Source organism: Pan troglodytes, chromosome 20 (assembly GCF_028858775.2).
Source record: "Pan troglodytes isolate AG18354 chromosome 20, NHGRI_mPanTro3-v2.0_pri, whole genome shotgun sequence".
Lineage (NCBI taxonomy): Eukaryota > Metazoa > Chordata > Mammalia > Primates > Hominidae > Pan > Pan troglodytes.
Genome location: NC_072418.2, coordinates 22059254 through 22080195, shown reverse-complemented (window position 1 = coordinate 22080195; position 20942 = coordinate 22059254). Strand labels below are relative to the sequence as shown.

Below are 20942 nucleotides of genomic sequence, written 5' to 3'. Positions count from 1 at the left end.
CCTGTAATCCCAGCCCTTTGGGAGGCTGAGGTGGGAGGATCACTTGAGCCCAAGAGTTTAAGACCAGCCCTAGAAAACAGTGAGACCCTGTTTCTATAAAAAATTTAAAAACTAGCTGGGTGTGGTGGTGCATACCTGCAGTCCCAAGTTACTCGGGAGGCTGAGGTGAAAGGATCACTTGAGCCCTGGAGTTTAATGTTACAGTGACCCATGATCATGCAACTACACTCCAGCCAGGATGACAGAGCAAGACACTGTTTCTTAAAAGAAAAGAACATAAAGGTAGTTTTAGGATACCATAGGGTCCACCTAGATCCAAATCCAGAGTGGCTGGGGAACAACTGGCCAAGCAGCAAGGTCAGTGCTGTCCACCCACAACCTTCCAGACACCTCCAAGTCCAGTTTAGGGCAAGTGGGAGGGCCTGGCAGACCTCAAGCCCCCACACTTTGCATTCATTCTGCCCATGCCATCCCCAACCCCCTCTACAACAAAGAATTCTAGAAATCCACCAAGCTTCCTTTGCTAAGAGGCAGAATTCAATTTCTCTGACCATCAGCTGCCAAATCAAACAGTCAATTCGGTAAATTCTCAGACTTGGCTGGAACCATCCACTAACCACGCCATGGCACCAATGGCCCTGGCTAAGGCCACGTGGTCAGCTCAGGGGGGCATTCAGCCCAGGATTCTCAGGGCCTTGCCCAAGAACCAGGCCAACAAGCTGGTTCTTAGTCCCAGAAGCTTCATCACTGCCGCAAACTGATGACGCACCACAGCCATCACAAAAATCATGTGACTGAAATGCTGCAAAGTATAAACGAAGAAACTATAACAATGGCAAAATCTATCAGCAAATCTCAGCCGCCACCGCATACGCCAATTAAGAGAGAAATAGGCCAAGTGTGGTGGCTCATGCCTGTAACCCCAGCACTTTGGGAGACAGACAGGAGGACTGCTTTGAGCCCAGGCGTTTGAGACCAGCCTAGGCAATACAATGGGACTCTGTCTCTACAAAATATTTTCAAATTAGCTGGGCGTGGTGGTGCGCACCTGCAATCCCAGCCACTCGGGAGGTTGAGGTGGGAAGATCACTTGAGTCCAGGAAGTCAAGGCTCCAGTGAGCCATTTTTGTGCCACTGCACACCAGCCTGGATGACAGAACGAAATCCTAACTCAAAAACAAACAAAAGGCCGGGCGCAGTGGCTCACGCCTGTAATCCCAGCACTTCAGGAGGCTGAGGCGGGCGGATCATGAGTTCAGGAGATCGAGACCATCCTGGCTAACACGGTGAAACCCTGTCTCTACTAAAAATACAAAAAATTAGCCGGGCGTGGTGGTGGGCACCTGTAGTCCCAGCTACTTGGGAGGCTGAGGCAGGAGAGTGGCGTGAACCCGGGAGGCGGAGCTTGCAGTGAGCCGAGATCGCGCCACTGCACTCCAGCCTGGGTGACAGAGCCAGACTCCATCTCAAAAAAAAAAAACAAAAACAAAAAGAATAGAGAAATGCAAGGCTGTACACATACTCCACACCTCCTTGACAATGTATAGTATCAGACAATAAAAGTATGATTGGAAGATGCAAGAACAGCAAGGGCTCCTCAGAGTGTTTCACAGAACTGTCAACTGTCCTCACCACTATCCCCAGCCCTTACAGGATAAACTGAGGCCAAGATGGAGGAAGCAATGCCTCCCTGAAGTCTTAGATGTCACAGAAAGGACACCGAGGCTTGGGGAAAGCAGGTGCCAGGTGGATGTGGGGCTCTGCCAGCTAGGAGGAGTTCTGCTTGTGTGGCCCAACAGCCACCTTCCAGGGAGCAAGCAGAGAGAAAAACTGTGCTGGTGGGGGCTGGCACCTGGGGAACCCTGCTCCAAGAGGAGCCAGATAGCAAAGGCCAAACGCCTGCCTCCTGCGGTGGGAAGCAAGCAATCCCAGAGCCTTGAAATATGCTTGCTGTTTCTGCCTCAAATGGCGTTTTCCTTGCTGGGAAGAGGCTTCAGTATGAAAATGCTGATATGTTATAAGGAACAATGTAAATTTCACTAGAATCACTGCCTAAAAATAAGGTCTGGCTGGGTGCAGTGGCTCACGCCTGTAATCCCAGCACTTTGGGAGGCCAAGGAGGACAGATCACCTGAAGTCAGGAGTTCGAAACCAGCCTAGCCAACATGGTGAAACCCCAGTCTTTACTAAAAATACAAAAATTAGCTGGGCATGGTAGTGGGAGCCTGTAATCCCAGCTACGTGGGAGGCTGGGGCAGGAGAACCGCTTGAACCCAGGGGGTGGAGGTTGCAGTGAGCCAAGATTGCACCACTGCACACTCCCAGGCTGGACAACAGAGTGAGACTCTGTCTCAAAAAGAAGAAGAAAAAAAAAAAAAAGAGAGAAGGTCTGAAGAAATCTGTCAGACTACACAGCCTTAGGCTAGGTCCTCAGCAGACTTCACCTGCATCACCCCCAGAGTAAGACGGGGCCCCACAAGAGGCTGAACTCTGCCACACAGAGCCCACGTCCAACACGGACTAGGATGTCTTTCTTCCCTCGCACACAGTAGAGTGGCTGCACACATCAGGCTTCACGTCAGCAGGCAGGCAAACAAACACAGGGCCGGGACACACTCCACCCTCCACAATTCTAAGCCTTTGGTCCTTGAGAACCCAGCCATCCAACCCAGAGAAGCGCACTGCTCTCAGTGTGGTCAGGGTCCCAAGTCAACCACAAAGTGTCACTGAAGCACAGCGCTGCCTAGACAACCCAACCTACAGGCAAGACATGCCCTGGGAAACTGGTATGGACAGGCGAAGGGACAGTACAGGCCAGAAGGGGTGAGGAGGGGCAGGGCCATATGGGCAGGGGCGTTAGTTCACTCATCCATTCAACTGGCTTTCACTGGGCCAGCCTTCTCTTCCTCCAAGGAGGCCTACTGCCCTCACCTCCCTGGCCCTCCCTCCCTCTATCTCAAGCCACCTCAAGCAGATCCAGACCCTACCTAACCCCTATGCCAGCACTAACATGCAGCCAAGCCAGGCCCTGCTTGTCTCTGTCCCCAGAATGGGACTGCTCGTGCATCCTCACAGTCCAGGCCTCCCCCATTGTCCGTCGGGCATTGCTGAGGCAGGATGGGGAGGACGTGACTGACCCTCAACTGAGAAAGTTACCGCTAGGCACCTGGATTCAAACTGCTAGAGAAAAGCGCACTTCTGAAAACTTTGGGGACACCAAGAGCATCATCTCTAATATGTTGACAAGAGGTTTTGTTACTGAAAGAGGAAACAGTGGCTAACAATTACTGAATTCTTTATTTGGTGCCAGGCGATGTGCCAACACGTTACATGCCTGATTTCATTTAATCCTCATAACCACAGAACGAGGTACTGTCATCATACCAACACTCATACGAGGGACTGTCATCATACCCACACTCACACGAGGGACTGTCATCGTACCCACACTTCACACGATGGAACCCACACTGTTATCAGTACTTCATGCAAGGGACTACCGCCGATATCCACACCTGACAGAGGAGAAAACCGAGGTTTAAAAAAAGTCAAGATGGGGCTGGTCGCGGTGGCTCACACCTGTAATCCCAGCACTTTCGGAGGCCAAGGCGGGCGGATCACGAGGTCAGGAGATCGAGATCAGCCTGGCTAACACAGTGAAACCCCGTCTCTACTAAAAATACCAAAAAAACAAAAAAACAAAAAAAAAACACTAGCTGGATATAGTGGTGCGCGCCTATAATCCCAGCTACTCAGGGGGCTGAGACAGGAGAATCGCTTGGACCTGGGAAGTAGAGGTTGCAGTGAGCTGAGATCGCACCACTGCACTCCAGCCTGGGTGACAGAGTGAGACTCTGTCTCAAAAAAAAAAAAAAAAAAAAAAAGTCAAGATGGTTGCCCAAGGTCACACACTTAATAAGTCAGATGGGAATCCAGACCCAGGTCAGCCACCTCCTAGGCCCAGGCTCAAACCTGAACCGCTGTACCATTGAGAACAATCTGATTGAGACGGTCCTAGGACTGGATCCTTCCCAAGGCTCTGGGAAAACTTCCTCTACCAAAGATGTAGGTAGGCATCATCCAGGGCGGTGACTTACACCTGTCTCAGCACTTTGGGAGGCCAAGGCAGGCAGATCACCTGAGGTCAGGAGTTCGAGACCAGCCTGGCCAACATGGCAAAACCCCATCTCTACTAAAATACAAAAATTAGCTGGGCGTGGTGGCTTGTGCCTGTAATCCCAGCTATTCGAGCAGCTGAGGCACAACAATCACCTGAACTTGGGAGGCAGAGGCTGCAGTGAACTGAGATTGCACCACTGCACTCCAGCCTGGGTGACAGAACAAGACTCCATCTTAAAAAAAAAAAAAAAAAAAAAAAAAAAAGATGTAGAGATCAGTACAGACCCAGGATTCCTCTATTCCTCTAAGTGCATGTTAACCTAACCCTCTACTGAATTGCTAGAAACTCCCAGGACTGAGCCCAGCTGTAGAAGGCATGGAAACCCTCAGAGTTCCATGGGCAGGAACAGCCACCTGGCCTCTGAGTCCCTGTCTGCCAGTGTACGAGATGCAGGAAGGGGCTGGAAGGATTGACAAATACTACCCGGCCTGGGTCATTAACTAGGACCAATTCTCATCTTCATTTTCATTGTGACACACATGCATGCCAACTACATGCTTAAGGGCACCACAGGAGCAAGCCAGGGTCCCTCAACAGGGAGTGTGTGCAGACATCCCTTCCTCCTTCCACCGAGTGCTCACACATGTGAGGCAATGAGCAGAGCAGGCACAGACCAGGGGGAGGGGACAGGTTCCCTGGCCACTGAATTCAAGGATGGTGGAGGGTACAGGCCCTGAGAGACAGCCCAGGCCCAGCTAGGAGGCCTTTTGGAGTGGGCAGTAGCCAGAGTACATCCCAGCCCACTCCCACCTAACTCATCTGATACTTCACTTCCACCCCAAAATGACCCTGTTTGGGTCTTGGTGATTACTAGACAGATACCAAGTCATTTTTACCCAAGTGGCAAATCCCCAGGGCTCTTTTCCTTCCGGCGACCACAACCCCTCCCTACTCTCAAAACCAGTGTCACAGCGGGACACCCACCTGTCTTCTCCCCCAAACTCTGCCAAAAGAGCTAGAATCTGAAAACATTTGAGCAGTGCATGAAACAAGGAAACTTCCTAAAACCAGCAAGCAGCAGCTGTTAGAATAATTCATGTGGTTGTTTCAGAGATGTGTCTTAATCGCTCTGGGTCTTTCTGGAAAAGTGTCCAAAACCTCAAGCTGGAAAATCCTCAGAAATCTAGAAAATGTGGGTTCCCAACCAGCTCCCAGGGCTCTGGGTTCACACTGAGCCTCTTCCCGATACCTCCAACTGCTACAAAGATCTTTCTCAGGCTAAGTCAAGTCTGTGTTCCTCGAATTTCCATCCATCTGCTGCTATTTCATTCATAGGAACAGAGCAGAACAAACTTTTCCAATGTATGGAGATGGTCCCTTGGATATCTCATTCTTTCAACTATTACTTGTCACACTTTCACCTAACACAAAGCACTACAATTTGGAGAGGGGGACACACGAGGACGGATCAAATTCTACACCTGCCCCTGGAGCTGGCCAGTCAGATGGGGTCAGAGAGCCATGCTCTCTTCATTCATGAAGGTCCTGATGGTCACATGGGGCCTCCACACCTCACCCACTGCATCCTCGGCCATCACAGCTGACAATGACTGCCCAGGGCCAATACCCAGCTGTCCCAGAGCACCCTCCAGGACCTAGCTCACTACCCCTAAAACCAAAGATCCACAATCTGAGGGCCTATGTCACCCTCCAGTCGTCATTCAGCTGCCACCGCTACGACACCTCTCCTGCCCGCCCTTTCTCTGAGTGCCCCAGACGTCTGCATCATGACACCCTGCCCTGTTTCCCTCCCATGAGGCTCTAAGACCCCGGAAGGCAGGAATCTCCCTCACAACCAGACACCCCTGGGGCTCAGCACTGGTTGAGCAGGGAAGGCACTCCAACAGTTGTCAAACAGATGAACTGTCCTCAGCCCTTGGTATCTAGTTAATCCCCACCCAATCTTCCTGCAGTGTCTCTGGCACCTGTCCCTGCTTTTTATTCCGTCAGGCAAATCCAAGGCCATATTAGCTCATGCCTGCCTTTTATCAATGGCCTTTCTTCTGCCCAATTCAAGTTGATATTGTCATGCTCAGAAACCTCTGAGGGCTCTCCATATTTTGAGAGTGAAGTATGAACAGTCTCCTGTTTCAGGACATCAACAATAACCACAGCAACCTGTGCTTTCGCCCTTAGTTCCCAGTATGACTTTCCATAAATCCTGAGGTCCAGGAGGGTGAATGGCCAACTCCACCCCCCGCCCCCAACACTCCTCTAGTGCAGCGTGCAGAGGAACACCTTCTCCACAGGAGCTGTGAATACCCTGAGACTGAGAGAGCCAAGAAAAATCATCTCTCTTCTCAGAATAGTGGGTGGGGGGGTAATCAGATGCCCCATCTTTTTCAGCTTCTGCCATGTAGTAAGAATTCTAAGTGTGGAAGACACTGGAGTAAGATGAGGCTATTCTCAGCCTAAGGAGCTGGTCAAGGGCAGGGGCCACTTACCCACAAGGACGTCTGCACACCTGTCACTCATCCCAGCCCACCAACTAAGAAGCTCTGCTTAGAGAATCCTACAGCCAGCAACGCATCTCCTACACCGGTCACTTCACTGTGTGGTGATGCAAAGCCCAGCTGCATTTCATTCCACAGGGTACCTGCCGAAGCAGCTTAAGCTCTAAAATGTCAACGGATTAACTTTAAAAAATAAGTTTTAGGCCGGGCACGGTGGCTCACACCTGTAATCCCAGCACTTTGGGAGGCCGAGGCAGGCAGATTACCGGAGGTCAGAAGTTCGAGACCAGCCTGGCCAACATGGTGAAACCCTGTCTCTACTAAAAATACAAAAATTAGCCAGGCATGGTGGTGCATGCCTGTAATCCCAGCTACTTGGGAGGTTGAGGCAGGAGAATCGCTTGGACCCTGGAGACAAGGTTGCAGTGAGCCGAGATAGAGCCATTGCACTCTGGCCTGGGCAACAAGAGCGAAACTCCGCCTCAAAACAAAAAAAAAGTTTAAAAAAAAACAACCAAGAGTAGTTTACAAACTCAGAAGACTGGCTAAACAGCTCAAAACTACTCTAATTTTTCCAAGCAATTTAAGTAACCTTTTCCCTAATGCAATAAACCAAGGCAAAAGAGTAGAGCAGCTCCCTTCATCTTAAACTTCATAGAAGGTGAGTGTAAGATTCTGAGCTGCTCACTCAATGCTGAGCTCCTTCCCCAGGTAGCCACTGTCCACTTCTGCTGCCTTTTGCAATAGGGTCACCTGATCTCATCTCTAGAAAGTAAGAGTAACCCCCTCTGTATTTCCCAAGGCAGTGAGCAAGCCTGCCTGGTGCCAGCATCAGGAAAGGCCTTCAGTCCAGTCTTGAGCCAAGATCCTGGGGCCTTCTGGAACCTGCCACCACCCCCACCCCAAATCATCTCTCATCTGAACAAAACATGTTCAATTCCCTTAACCAGGTCTCATCCAGCATCCTTGGCAGTGTTAAGGCCCTCGCTCTCGCCCGGGACTAACACAGTCAACCATTGGAGCCCAGTGCAGGACCTGATATTTAGTTGGCTCCTCCCATTTCCATGTGCTCCTTTTTTGTATCTTTAAATGGTCACCCACATATCACTTGAAGGATGTCTACAAATTAAGTGCAATTACATCTTATAATAGATGGGGACCTGTAATCCCAGTGCTTTAGGAGACTAAGGTGGGAGGATGGCTTAAGTCCAGGAGGTCGAGGCTATAGTGATTGTGATCATGAGCCTCTGCACTCTAGCCTGGGTGACAGAGCAAAACCATGTCTCTTGGGGGGGAAAAAAACCATACAGGGAAAAGTAGTTTTATGCTCTTAAAATGTAAAGTCGGCCGGGCGTGGTGGCTCATGCCTGCAATTCCAGCTTTGGGGGAGGCCAAGGCGGGTGGATCACGAGGTCAAGGGATCAAGACCATCCTGGCCAACATGGTGAAACCCTGTCTCTACCAAAAATACAAAAATTAGCTAGGCGTGGTGGCATGTGCCTGTAGTCCCAGCTACTTGGGAGGCTGAGGCAGGAGAATTGCTTGAACCGAGGAAGCAGAAGTTGCAGTGAGCCAAGAACATGCCACTGCCCTCCAGCCTGGTGACAAAGTGAGACTGTCTCAAAAAAAAAAAAAAAAAAAAAAAAAAAATTAGCCCGGCATGGTGACGCACGCCTGTAATCGCAGCTACTTGGGAGGCTGGGGCAGGAGAATCGCTTGAATCTGGGAAGCGGAGGTTACAGTGAGCCAAGATTGTGTCACTGCACTCCAGCCTGGGCAACAGAGTGAGACTCCATCTCCAAAAAAAAAAAAAAAAAAAAAAAAGGCTGGGCGTGGTGGCTCACGTCTGTAATCCCAGGACTTTGGGAGGCCAAAGCGGGCAGATCGCCTGAAGTCGCGAGTTCAAGGCCAGCCTGACCAACATGGAGAAAAAACCCTGTCTCTACTAAAAATACAAAATTAGCTGGGTATGGTGACACATGCCTGTAATCCCAGCTACTCGGGAAGCTGAGGCAGGAGAATTGTTTGAACCCAGGAGGCGGAGGTTGCAGTGAGCTGAGATCATGCCATTGCACTCTAGCCTGGGCAACAAGAGCAAAACTCCGTCTAAAAAAAAAAAAAAAAAAAGTAAAGACATCACCTACTCAACACTACTACAGTTTTTTGGGGTTTTTTGTGGGGGAGGGGGGCGGGTCTCACTATGTTGTCCAGGCCAGTCTCAAACTCCTAGCCTCAAGCAATCCTCCCACCTCAGCCTCCCAAAGAGCTAAGGTTACCTGAGCCACTGCACTTGGCCACTATAGTTTTTTTTAAGGCTGCCCTGAGAAACCAGAGGCAGCCCTAAGTTCTCCCTCCCCATGTCCTGCCCCATCCTCACCCTACAGACACCCAAAATGACCTTGGGACTCAAAAAAAAAAAAAAAAAAAAAAAAAAGGGCAGGGTGTGGTGGCTCACACCTGTAATCCTAGCACTTGGGAGGCCAAGGTGGGCAAATCACTTGAGGCCAGGAGTTCAAGACCAGCTTGGCCAACATGGTAAAACCCCATCTCTACAAAAAAAAAAAAAAAAAAAAGAGCTGGGCGTGGTGGCGTGCGCCTGTAATCCCAGCTACTTGGGAGGATGAGGCACAAGAATCGCTTGAACCCTGATGCAGAGGTTGCAGTGAGCCGAGATTGCACCACTGCCCTCCAGACTGGACAATGAAGCAAGACTCTGTTTCAAAAAAAAAAAAAAAAAAAGACAAGGCCCTGAGGAAGGAAACTGACCAATGGACCTACATAAATAAAGTAAGAAGGAAGCTAAAACAAAATTCACCAAGCCACAAAGACATCAGTAAGAACAACAGAGATCAGAAAGTCTAATTCCAGGAGAAAACAGGGATATATCCTCATTCCTTCTGCAAGTCAACCTTGGGCAGGCCACTCCTCCTCCGCTTGAGCCTCAGTTTCCTGTTTGTGCCCAGTGTTGGGTTCAGCAGAGCGCAGTGCACAGAAGAAAGTCCCAGGTAGAATCCTCAGTTTGTCTGCTACTCAACTCCCAAAAATAGTTATATTTCTAATCCTATAACCTGACAGATACAAACTAACAATAAGACTGCAATTACATTTGAACCTATACTCTGTATATGTTAATATACTTGCCCAAGAAAACTTCAAAAGCAGACCAGGCAACTCCTACCACCAACATCTGAGGTTCCCACCCCCTCCCCAGACTTCGGCATCAGGAAATGTTGCTTGTACAGTCAGAAAAGAGACAACAACAAAAAGACTCAACACTAAAAACTTGACCAAAAGTTTGGGGAAGGGAGGCAGGAGACAGATGGCCCACATACAAACTACCGAGGTCAGTTCATCAAATGAACGTATTAATAAAAACATCAAACACAGCCAGGCACGGTGGTTTACACCTGTAATCCCAGTACTTTGGGAGGCCAAGGTGGGTGGATCATCTGAGGTCAGGAGTTCGAGACCAGCCTGACCAACATGACGAAACCCCATCTCTACTAAAAATACAAAAATTAGCCAGGCAAAGTTGTGGGTGTCTGTAATCCTAACTACTCGGGAGGCTGAGGCAGGAGAATCGCTTGAACCCAGGAGGCGGAGGTTGCAGTGAGCCGAGATTGCGCCACTGCACTCCAGCCTGAGCGACAGAGTGAGACTCCATCTCAAAAAAACAAAAACAAAAACACCAAACACACCAGCAAACTCTCCCAGGGTTAGAGTGGCTATAAGAGAATCCTAGGAAAGGAGCTGACTACAGAATCCTCTGAAAGAACCACCACTGAACGGGGTGGGCATGAACCCTCGGCAAACCCAGGGACACTACATGAGAAGACAAAATGAAGTTCAAGTGTTCCGTCAATGATACGCAAGTCCTGAGAACAGCACAGGTCTCGAGAGTGACGGAACCAATTCAATCGATGCCTTCAAACCAAGAATTCAGTTCACCACTCTCCTACTTTCTCCAGCCACACTTGAGCAACAAGGAAAAATGTTCCTCTGCGGATGTGAATGAAGGTGGTAGCAGCAGTTTTCAAAACTTGCTGGCAGAGTGAGCCTGTGCTAAACACACAAGAGAACTAAAAATCTGCTGTCACTACCACCAAATTCCACCAACTTGAAACCCCAGCAACAAGAAGACAGATGCTCCTCAACTTATGATGGGTTTATTAGAATGCAGCCCCACTGGGAGTAGAAAATATCAAATGCATTTAACACAGCCACTGGTCCCATTTTACAATTATTCGACTTAAAATTTCTCAACTTTACCATGGTACGAAAGAGATCTGTGTTCAGGAGAAACTGTTACAAATCAAAGGGAGCTCCTCGACTTACAATAGGGTTACCTCTGATAAACCCAACATAAAGTTGAAAAATTTTAAGTCAATCCATCGTAAATTGGAGGCCTACTTTACTGGCCTAAAACCTGCCCACCTCCGAGGTCAGGGCAAGCAGCGGTCTCTAAGGTAAGAATGTGTTGAGTATAGATTCACAGCCACTGACTCAAAGGTTAATTGCACAGAATGGCTGTGACTGGAGAAAATGTTAAGTTGGTATTATTTGTAGAGTTAGGGCCACAGGGTTTTTCACATCCCTTCCAGATAATCTGATCAGACCTTTTTTATCCCCCCCGCAGACAGAGTCTCACTCTGTCGCCCAGGCTGGAGTGCAATGGCACGATCTCCTCTCACTGCAGCTTCAACCTCCCAGGCTCAACCGATCCTCCCACCTCAGCCTCGCAAGTAGCAGGGCCTACAGATGCATGCCACCACACCTGGCTAATTTTTTTTTTTTTAAGAGATGGGGAATCGGCCGGGCGCGGTGGCTCACGCCTGTAATCCCAGCACTTTGGGAGGCCGAGGCAGGTGGATCACAAGGCCAAGAAATCGAGACCATCCTGGCCAACATGGTGAAACCCTGTCTCTACTAAATATACAAAAAATTAGCCGGGTGTGGTGGCGGGCACCTGTAGTCCCAGCTACTTGGGAGGCTGAGGCAGGAGAATGGCATGAACCCCGGAGGCGGAGCTTGCAGTGAGCTGAGATCGCGTCACTGCACTCCAGCCTGGCCGACAGAGCAAGACTCCGTCTCAACAAAAAAATTAAAAAAAAAAAATTAAAAATTAAAAAAAAAGAGAGAGAAAAAAAAGCGGCCTGAGACAGCCCACCAAAAAAAAAAGAGAGAGAGAGAGAGATGGGGGATTGCTACATTGCCCAGGCTGGTCTCGAACTACTGGGCTCAAACAATCAGCCTGCCTTAGGCTCCCAAAGTGCTAGGATTACAGACGTGAGCTGCCGTGCCCGGCCTTGACCTGACTCTTAGGCCTCCAAATTGTTACCTTGCAGTGGGATTCTGTTATAAAGAAAACCAAGCTCCTCAATCTGAGTGTTACATTATATGTGATAACTGAGATATGAGGTGTTCAAGAATCACTGTGTAGTTGACATCTGGGGGGAGAAAGCTTTTTGGCTCTGAGGTAAATGGAGAGGCAAAGGCTGGAATACCCCTGACTGCTTGTAGACACTTTCCACTTGTCCTCACAGCATCCTGTTAGGTCAAAGATGCTGTCTCCGCCAACATAAGAGAAAGCTGAGGCCAGGTGATCAGGTGACCCACCCAATGCTGACGAGTGGTAAACTGCATGTCGTCAGTGACAAAGCCAGATCTGTCCAACTCCAAGCTGGCTGGAGAGCTGTCAGTCTGAAAGGCAAGTCCAGGAGGATGAGATTCACCCTGGCGCTCCCAGACACCACTGCAAGTACCATCAAACCACCTACTTCCAGCCTCCACCCAGAGTCCACTCAGTGACAGGGACCCCTCTCAGTTCTCTAAGGAAGGCTCCCATGACAGATCTGCCTGGCAAACGGCTTCCCATCTCACAGATGGAAGTCCGGATGCTGGCTTCCGCAAGCCCTGGGCCAGGAAAGAGGCTGCCTCCTGGCTTGGGGCACAACCAACCCAGGCATTCAGTATCGTCAAGAAGGCCCCAAGGCAGTGGAAAAAATAGACAACGTCTGAAATCACAAAGGCTGGGGTGGGTCCCAGCCGCCGAATAATGAGCAAGGTGACTATGGCAAGTATCACCCCCCGTGGGGAACTTTGCCTTCTTCACAGGAACATGGAGAGAGGGGAATAGGCTGGGGCACAAAGCTGAGGCATGCACCCCAGTGTGGCTCCAAAGGGGGCATGCAGACAGTGACAGTTTGCCATGAGGGTGGTGTCATCCCCCACAGAAGAGGTGGGGCAGTTGTTAATGCTTGTGAACTCTGGCTCATCTGTTACAGTCATAACAGTACTCACTGAACTGCAACATGTGGAACACACAGGCACTGGGGTCGATCATTTGCACTTGTTATCTCACTCCCAACACAGCCTTCCACGGGAGATAGTAAGTACCCCCTTGACAGAAATGGGAAATGGGTGATGTTCAACAAGGTCCTTCGCTAGGAAGTGGCTGGGCAGAGCTCACACCAGGCTGTCTTGAGGCAAAGCCAGGGCTGTCCTGGATGCCACTAGAGACAGGCTGCTCAGCAATAGGCACACGGCCACACTTGGCAAAAAGCAGGTGCCCCCTAGACTCAAAGTGGCCTCCTTGGCACAGGAGGAGCTGCTGTGCCACCATAATGCAGCAGTATTTTTAAAGTGTGTGCTCGAAGGCACCACCTTATTTAGGCTACGTTTCAAGGTTCAAACCAGAATATCTAACCGGCAAGGCAGGCCACGCAGCGCCAGGTCCTGAGACGGAACTGCAGGAGGAATAGCTGAGGGATTCTTCAACAAATCCTTCAAACAAGTGGAATTTCTCCCCAATCCTGTACCACATGGCCACACCCCTCCCCACAGGCATAGCTACTATCTTTGAGGCCAAGCAGCAGGAAAGCCCTGAAGCCTTGACCACTCCACCCACCACCCCCATCCCCCACCCCCTGCCCCAAAAACTCCCACTTTGACTTGCTGGGAGCCCTCCTTTAGAGTACTGCTCATCTCCTGCCAGCAAATCCTATCTCAGAAGCTAGCCTCCAGCATCCTCGGAAATTGCAGGTCTTCAGCCCTTCCATATAAGGAACCCTAAAATCAGGAATCAGACAGAAAGGCAAGTTCCCTGACAAACTCACCTGTGAAGGTGCCTCTGGAGGCTCAGGAGAGACAAAGGGGGTACAGCGTACAGAGGAGCTGCAAGGGGCCCTGGCAACTGTGCAAACTGGTGCAAACGTGTGACATTCTCACTGAGGGCCCCTCTCTCCCACACCTAGAGGGTTTCGTGGATTCCCAATCACTTCCTGAGGCTACCTAAAGGTATTCTATTAGGGTAAATTCCTTTGTCTTCTAAAAGACTAACCTACATTTCCATCAGACAAAAAGAGGTCACAAATATAGTCTGGAAAGCACAAGGTGGGGGAGGGGCAAGAAGCCAACGGTCTGACACTCTCTTGACAAAAAAGTCCCAGATCCTGTTTGCGCGGATGCTGGGGAACCCATGCTCGAGCGGGATCTGTCCCCAGTGGTACCTTTGTTTCTGACAGTACGGGTCTCGCTATTTCCACCTCGCTGCAACCACCAACCACTTCAAGATCCGTCTTTTTTTATCTCAACCTTCTTATTTTTAATATACTGCCTTCCTAATTCCATTCAAAGACATACCTTTGCACAGTTAGCACTTAAGTCCTGTTAACCTGGAAGACCCACAGTCTGAGGCCAGACTGTGGAAAGTCACCTCCCGAAGCAGCTCAGATAACTCAAAAGCATCCATTCTAACAAACGACCACACTTAGCAGGCAGCATAGTTCTGTAAGCCTCAAACTATGACATTGCCAACTTGTTCTTCTGGTTCTGCCACACTTCCCAACCAGACAAGGGCTAGGAGGAAATCCCAGGGATGCTCTATTACCCCAGGACAGCTGCTCGAGAAGACTTCACCCACTCACCTATTTCATAATCTTCCTAGTTTTCTACAACCAGCATAAATTAACTCAATTATGGGGGGGAAAGGTCTAGAGAAAATAGCCCTGCCTGTTCCATTTGATGGCACAGAAACACCCCGAGTCCAAGCAGGTAGTTCTCCAGAAAAGCATCTGAGCTGCCCAGGCTTTGAGGTGTCAGTACATGCTAATGATGGTCCTTAACCAAATTCAGTGGTAAGGGCCATTACATTTTTGTCTCTGTTGGGAATTCATATATCCAAACCTCTGCTGGTCATTCTTAATTTTCTCCCAAGAGAACAAACACCAAAAAAAAAAAAAAAAAAAAAGCCAACATTTCAAGAATGGCTTTACAACTTTACCAGCCACATTCTTCAGAGGCATCCTTTAGTCATCTGCTAAGACCCAAAGAGGTCCCGGCTGTGAGCCTCACTGCACCAGCCCTTGCCTTAATCCCCTTCAAGAGGGTCCCCCTACTTGTTCTCTGACCCCAGTAGGAGAAAGGTCCTTTCGGGCTCACCAGGTCACAGTGTCCTTCTCTCCTTGATCCCTGTAAGTTTCCCCATGTTTATAAGATTAATTACGACTCCTGGCCCACTAATCTCACTATAAACTCTACTGAGGAGGGATTCCTAGCAGTGTCGAAGGCACAGTATGCACTCTGATATTTGTTGAATATATCAATCTAGAAATCACTACCTGCAATGCCAGAAATTGAGAAAATAAATGATGCAAAACAAGTCAGAGGAGCTACTGAAGAGTTGAAAATTAGAGTATTTAAAACATGTTTCCTCATAAAAACATACACACGCAAAATACAGAGACACTAAAAAGTTTTCTAAAAAAGAAAAACTATTGCTAATCCTAATGTAGAGACCTTTATTGACATTCTGGTATAAATCCTTCCAGGATTTTTTCCTACTGAAAGTAGCATTATATTTTTCCCTCACTATCAAAATATAAGATTATAGGATTTGCCAAATGATACTGCATTAATAGAGATGACTTGACATTTTAAAAAATGATGTCATCTGAGTGGAAATAACAATGCATCCGCCAGGCGTGGTGGCTCACGCCTGTAATCCCAGCACTTTGAGAGACTGAGGTGGGCAGATCACGAGGTCAGGAGTTCGAGACCAGCCTGGCCAGCATGGTGAAACCCCGTCTCTACTAAAAATACAAAACTTAGCCGGGCATGGTAGTCCCAACTACTCGGGAGGCTGAGGCAGGAGAATTGCTTGAACCCGAGAGGCGGAAGTTGTAGTGAACCAAGATCGTGCCACTCCAGACTGGATGACAGAGCGAGACTCCGTCTCAAAAAAACAAACAAACAAACAAAACACACTGCATCCAAATCTTTCCATTCTCTATAGCCCTTCCAAGATGAGAAGCAATCTTCATAAAAACCAGCTTCGGAATTTTATGAGACAAATAAGAACTGAAAGATGAAGGAGGGGAGGGAATAAGTGAAGACAGAGGATACAGAAAATCCCTTGCAAATTTCCCACATCCTATAAACTGTTTCCTCTAGAAAAGGGCCAACTTTTCTGAGTCCAAAGCTGAAGAAGCGAATGCAAAGTAGCAACTAACTCTGTGGTTCAGTTCCTTAAAATCCAGCTGGTAACGCTGCTCCACTAGAACAAAGCAGGGCTAGCATGGTGTCCCCATGTCACCAGATTATCCCCTACATCCGCAAACAGAGGTGCCCTGGATCCTGGACAAGAAAATGGCCTTGTATTTTAGAAGCGCCAGGGAAATGCTCACTAGGGTTCGCAAACTGCAGCATTTGTGGGCTCTAGAGCACCAAGTACGGGCTGCCTGGCTCTGCCTCTCTACTAAGAGGCCTTGAGCAAGCCGCCTGGCCTCCAGCAGCCCCAATTTGCTGACCTGTAAAGCGCAGATAATACTTCCCTACTCCCCACGGGATTGTTAATGGACACTGAATATGTCTGTGCAGGGGAGCTTAGCACACAGTAGGCACTCAAACCCGAGGGCTAGTATGAGCTATCAGCCCTCCACAGCTTGTGGTCAGGTCTGACAAACTACTGCTTAGCATATGTTAACAAACTGGTGCCAACAAACATTATTTCATGTAATCTAGTTTAAAAGAAAACTTGTAACGACTACCAGAAGAGTTAAGTCAGTCAACAGGACTACAGTCCAAGACTGAGACACCCGCACAGAGGGCTGTCTCTCAGTTTCTGTGCTGCCACAGCCAGGAGGTGTCACTGTATGAATGGGCACACAGAACCAGAGATGTAACCAGCACTATGTACTCCAAGAAAACTGAAAGAAGTAAACTGGTAGGAAGAAAGAAAATTAAAGGCTCAAGTGACTCACTCGGACTTTGATCTAAAGAATCCACAGCTCTTAAGATAAGGATGAACTATACACCTAAAGACGTTAAGTCAGACCTACAAAATTTTGCCCTGTGCAAAATTCTCAGGGCAGAAACACGCACCTAAGGGTTGTCATTCACTTCCTAAGGGAGGGGTCACCATTCATTTCTGGGTCCCAGTGTGCGCACAATCCAAGTGTCCGTCAGGCTCTCAGCCTGGGCCCTGCCCATAAGCCTTTCCTTGTTGAAGTGATCAATTCCAATTCTTGGCAATAATCCCTTTAAAAGGCCAGCTGCTGCTGTCTAGTCACTGATGCCGACCCACTCCAGGTGGGAAAAAAGAAATCAATGGAGCCACCGCCTAGATGGGGAGGCAAATTTAAAGTGTCGGGCCTTGAGAAAGGCCGGAGATCAGAGAGGGGGAAAGGGTCCCGCGGCTCACGGGGGTTAGGCAGGAAGGGCGCGAGCTGGGGGAGGGCCGGCCCTCCAGGCGTGGGCGCGCGGGGACTCTTATTCTGACACGGGATCCGCCGCCGCCGCCGCCGCCGCGGGGTTCAGCGTTGCTGCCCAACCCGCCCGGGACCCCCGCCCCTGAGCGGGACCCCCGCCCCGCGCGCCCACGTGCCGTCTTCCCGCCGCCTCCACCCGTCCCGACCACTCGGAAGAGGCGCCTCGCGGCCCAGCCCTTCCCCCGACCCCGCAGGAAGCGCAGGACGGAAGCGGGGCGACGCCGCGACTTTCCGGGACCCCCGCCCCGCCCGGCCCCCACGTGCCCGGGCCGCCTCGGGGCAAGGAACTTTCCAGGGCAGCGCAAGAAGACGCTCCCAGAATACAAGGAGTAGAACTCGCTCGCTCTCACTTTTCCACGCTCATGCAGGGGTCCCTCAGAGCCCCCCGAGGCCCCGACCCTGCGCGCCCCGCGCCGCTCCAGTCTCAGCCGTGCGTCCCCGGCCCCCGCCCCCCGCCAAGTTTGGTCCAGAACTTACCGGGCCGCGGGTCGGCCGGGCCCTAGAGCAGCGCGCAGGTTACGGGGGCTGCTGGTCCGGGGTCGCCCGCGGGGCCGGGCGGCGGAGGGGCCGGGGGCGCCGGGCCGCGCGCGCTCGTTCCGCCTGTGGGGCCGCCCGGGCCCGCGGCGCTCGCTCCGCCGGTCCGCCCGCCCGCCCGCGCCGCCGGCCAGATAATGCGCCCCTCGGCCGCACACATGGAGCCCGGCGCCGGCGTCACCGCCCGGGACATGCGCACCAGGTCAGCGCGCCCGGCCCGCGGCCCCCAAAACACCGGGGAGCTCTTAAAGGCGACGCCGCCCGCCCGCGCCCGGCTGGGCGGGGCGCGGCGACCGAGGGGCGGGGCCTGACGAGAAGGGAGGAGCTCGTGGGCGGGGCTCCAGGCGTAGAAGGCGGGCCCCTGAGTTGAGGGGGCGGGGCCGGACGGTACCGCCCCGGAAGCACCGCCCCTCTCCGGCGCGCTCCCACGCGACACCTCGTTGGGCGCGCTGGTTTCCCACGCGGGCTCCGGCTGGCTCCCTCCCCGCCGAGTCCCAGCGCCCTCCGCAGGCCGAAGGGTCGTGGCCAACTCACCGGCGGCAGAGCCGGGCGGGCCGCACCCAAGGCTGACTCACGACGCGCTCACTGCTGACCTCGCGCCAGCTGAGCTGGGCGACCTCAAGCAACTCAGGGTTGCCTCTGAAACGCGGGTTAGAATGTCACCCCCGCGGGGTCGTCACGCGGAAGTTCTTTTCTGGGAACTTCGGCCCCGGTGTCTGTGGGGAGGGCGGGGTGTGGATCGGCTGAACGATCACTTCTCCAGTGCAGTGAATACAGAATTCTACAAAGAAAGCTCCAGACCCACCCACCTCAAGACACTTGGGGACGACTGCTCTCCCTCTCCAGTTACCTCCCAATCTGCCCTCGTGCCTCAGGGAGAAGGTGAAACCCCCTCAAGAAAGCAAATCTGCACCCCTCCCTCTCCAGTAACAAGGAGGAAACACAGGAGACAGAATGAAAGCCTGAAAGAGAATGGACTTTGGAGATGTTAAACTACATAAAGCGAAATACAATTTCAATAGGGAAAATATCAAGTTCACGGAAAATCTACCACAAGAAGGCTCTCAATACCAAAATCAGGTTCTGAGGAATCCCCAAAACCGCCTCTTTTCATGTTGTTTTAAAACAAACGATTCCTGATGAGACACCTAGACTCCTGAAGAGTGGTGGTGACATGCTTTATCGCATACCCTAATAAATCTATATGTACAACTGAAACAAAAGTTTCACCAAACATAAATTTACCACATGCAATGTACTGTTTTCTTTTTTCTTTTTTTTTTTTTTTGAGACGGAGTCTTGCTCTGTCGCCAGGCTGGAGTGGTGCAGTGGCGCTATCTCGGCTCACTGCAACCTCCACTTCCCAGGTTCACGGATTCCCCTGCCTCAGCCTCCCCAGTAGCTGGGATTACAGGCGCGTTCCATCACACCCGGCAATTTTTTTTTTTTTGTATTTTAGTAGAGACAGGGTTTCACCATCTTGGCCAGGATGGTCTCCATCTCCTGACGTCGTGATCTGTTTGCATCGGCCTCCCAAAATGCTGGGATTACAGGCATAAGCCACTGCACCCAGCCTGTACTGTTACTTTCTATTCTACTTCATTTGAAAAGAAAATCAATGTAACGCCCAACAATAATTGGGTCTCAACCGCAAACCTGAAAAACACTTCATGTAGAACAAATTTTACAAAATTGTTTTTCTAAAAAGAAAAAAAAAATTGTTTTTCTGCTGTATGTCCCCTTAAACAGAGTTCAAAAAAGCTCCTAATTCTGTGTTGAGTTCTACATACAATTGTCAACTTTTTGTAGTTTATTCCACCCCGCCACCTCACACCTCCCCAAACACACCGCCCTGCCCCCCAAAATCTTCCCACTACTTACTGCAACATCTGGCACAACCTCCCCTAGGCCAAAAGAGAATTCAACCTAAAAATGATACAAAATACAAACTGTTGACTCCCAATCACTTTCCCTGACCCAGTTATGTCACCAATTTGCTTTGCTTTGCTACAAAGAAATTCAAATGTTCAAATTCAGAAACCAAACAAACAAAACAGTCTTATTCTCAAACAGGTGACTCGGTATAGGAATTCAAAGAGCTCCCTGATCCTAAGCGCAAGGTTGGTTTAGGGCAACTATCCAGGTTTTTCACCCTAACATGGTGGCTGTATATTTTAAGAACTGCTTCATGCTACGATGATTAATCAGATGATGTATATTAAAGCAATACAAGCAAACTATTACCTCACTGCTCCTCACCTGGGTCTTGATTAATGTCAATTTAATTAACTACAAACAGAGCAAAGTGTGGTCAGGTGGGAGACCTGAGACTTGAGACAGATATACAGATTCCAGAGTTTGAGCCGGCAAGCCCTGTGTGAGTCACCAGGGTGACAACCACCCCCTTTTTTTTTTTAAGAGGGAGGCATCAACTGCAACACATTAATGACACACCCCTGTGGAGTGAGGGGTGCACTGGTGACAGGGCCTGCTCCAGAGGGCAGTGCCAACTTCTCAGCCAGGAAAGTCGGACGGGGAGTAGGAGGGGTGCGGGGTATGTAGGTGGGGTGAAATAGCTACAGGGTTTATTTCTGTCTGTCATAGGAAGAGAGGGCCAGATGGGTAGATGGTAAGTGACAGTGAATCCAGATCTGCTTGGGGTCCCATAGGCTCAGGTTGGGTGAATGCTGAGGCTGTTTGGATTAAAGATCTTTTAGCCTCAGTGCCCAGTGCTGGACTAAACAGCAAATAGTTCAGCTGGGTGATTATGAAATATGATGCAATCACCTTCAGATGCCATACTAAAGCTGAAGAAACTCTAAGAAACAACTAGGGCTAGAACCATGTTTTCTAAAAGTTTTCTCTCTGATCTGAAAACAAGATAGTCAATACTTAGTGCTGGCAGGGCACAGTGGCTCACGTCTGTAATCCCAGAACTTTGGGAGGCCAAGGCATGTGGATCACCTGAGGTCAGGAGTTCCAGACCATCGTGGTCAACACAGTGAAACT

The 20942-nt window shown here is 50.2% G+C and overlaps 1 protein-coding gene across 34 annotated transcripts in view; it reads right to left on the bottom strand.

Annotated features, from left to right (window-relative positions):
- Positions 1–20942, bottom strand: part of GATAD2A (GATA zinc finger domain containing 2A) — a 121401-nt gene that overhangs the window by 83273 nt on the left and 17186 nt on the right. For 8 of the 34 annotated variants that reach the window (XM_054672830.2, XM_063801392.1, XM_063801395.1 and 5 more), the window contains exon 1: positions 17877–18220. The exons of 22 other annotated variants lie outside the window; for them this stretch is intronic. The gene's annotated coding sequence lies outside the window, so the exon portion shown is untranslated. Of the gene's footprint in view, positions 1–17876; positions 18221–20942 lie in introns of those variants that run through there. 4 more of the 34 variants (XM_054672835.2, XM_009435082.5, XM_054672836.2 and 1 more) reach the window with 1 other exon arrangement.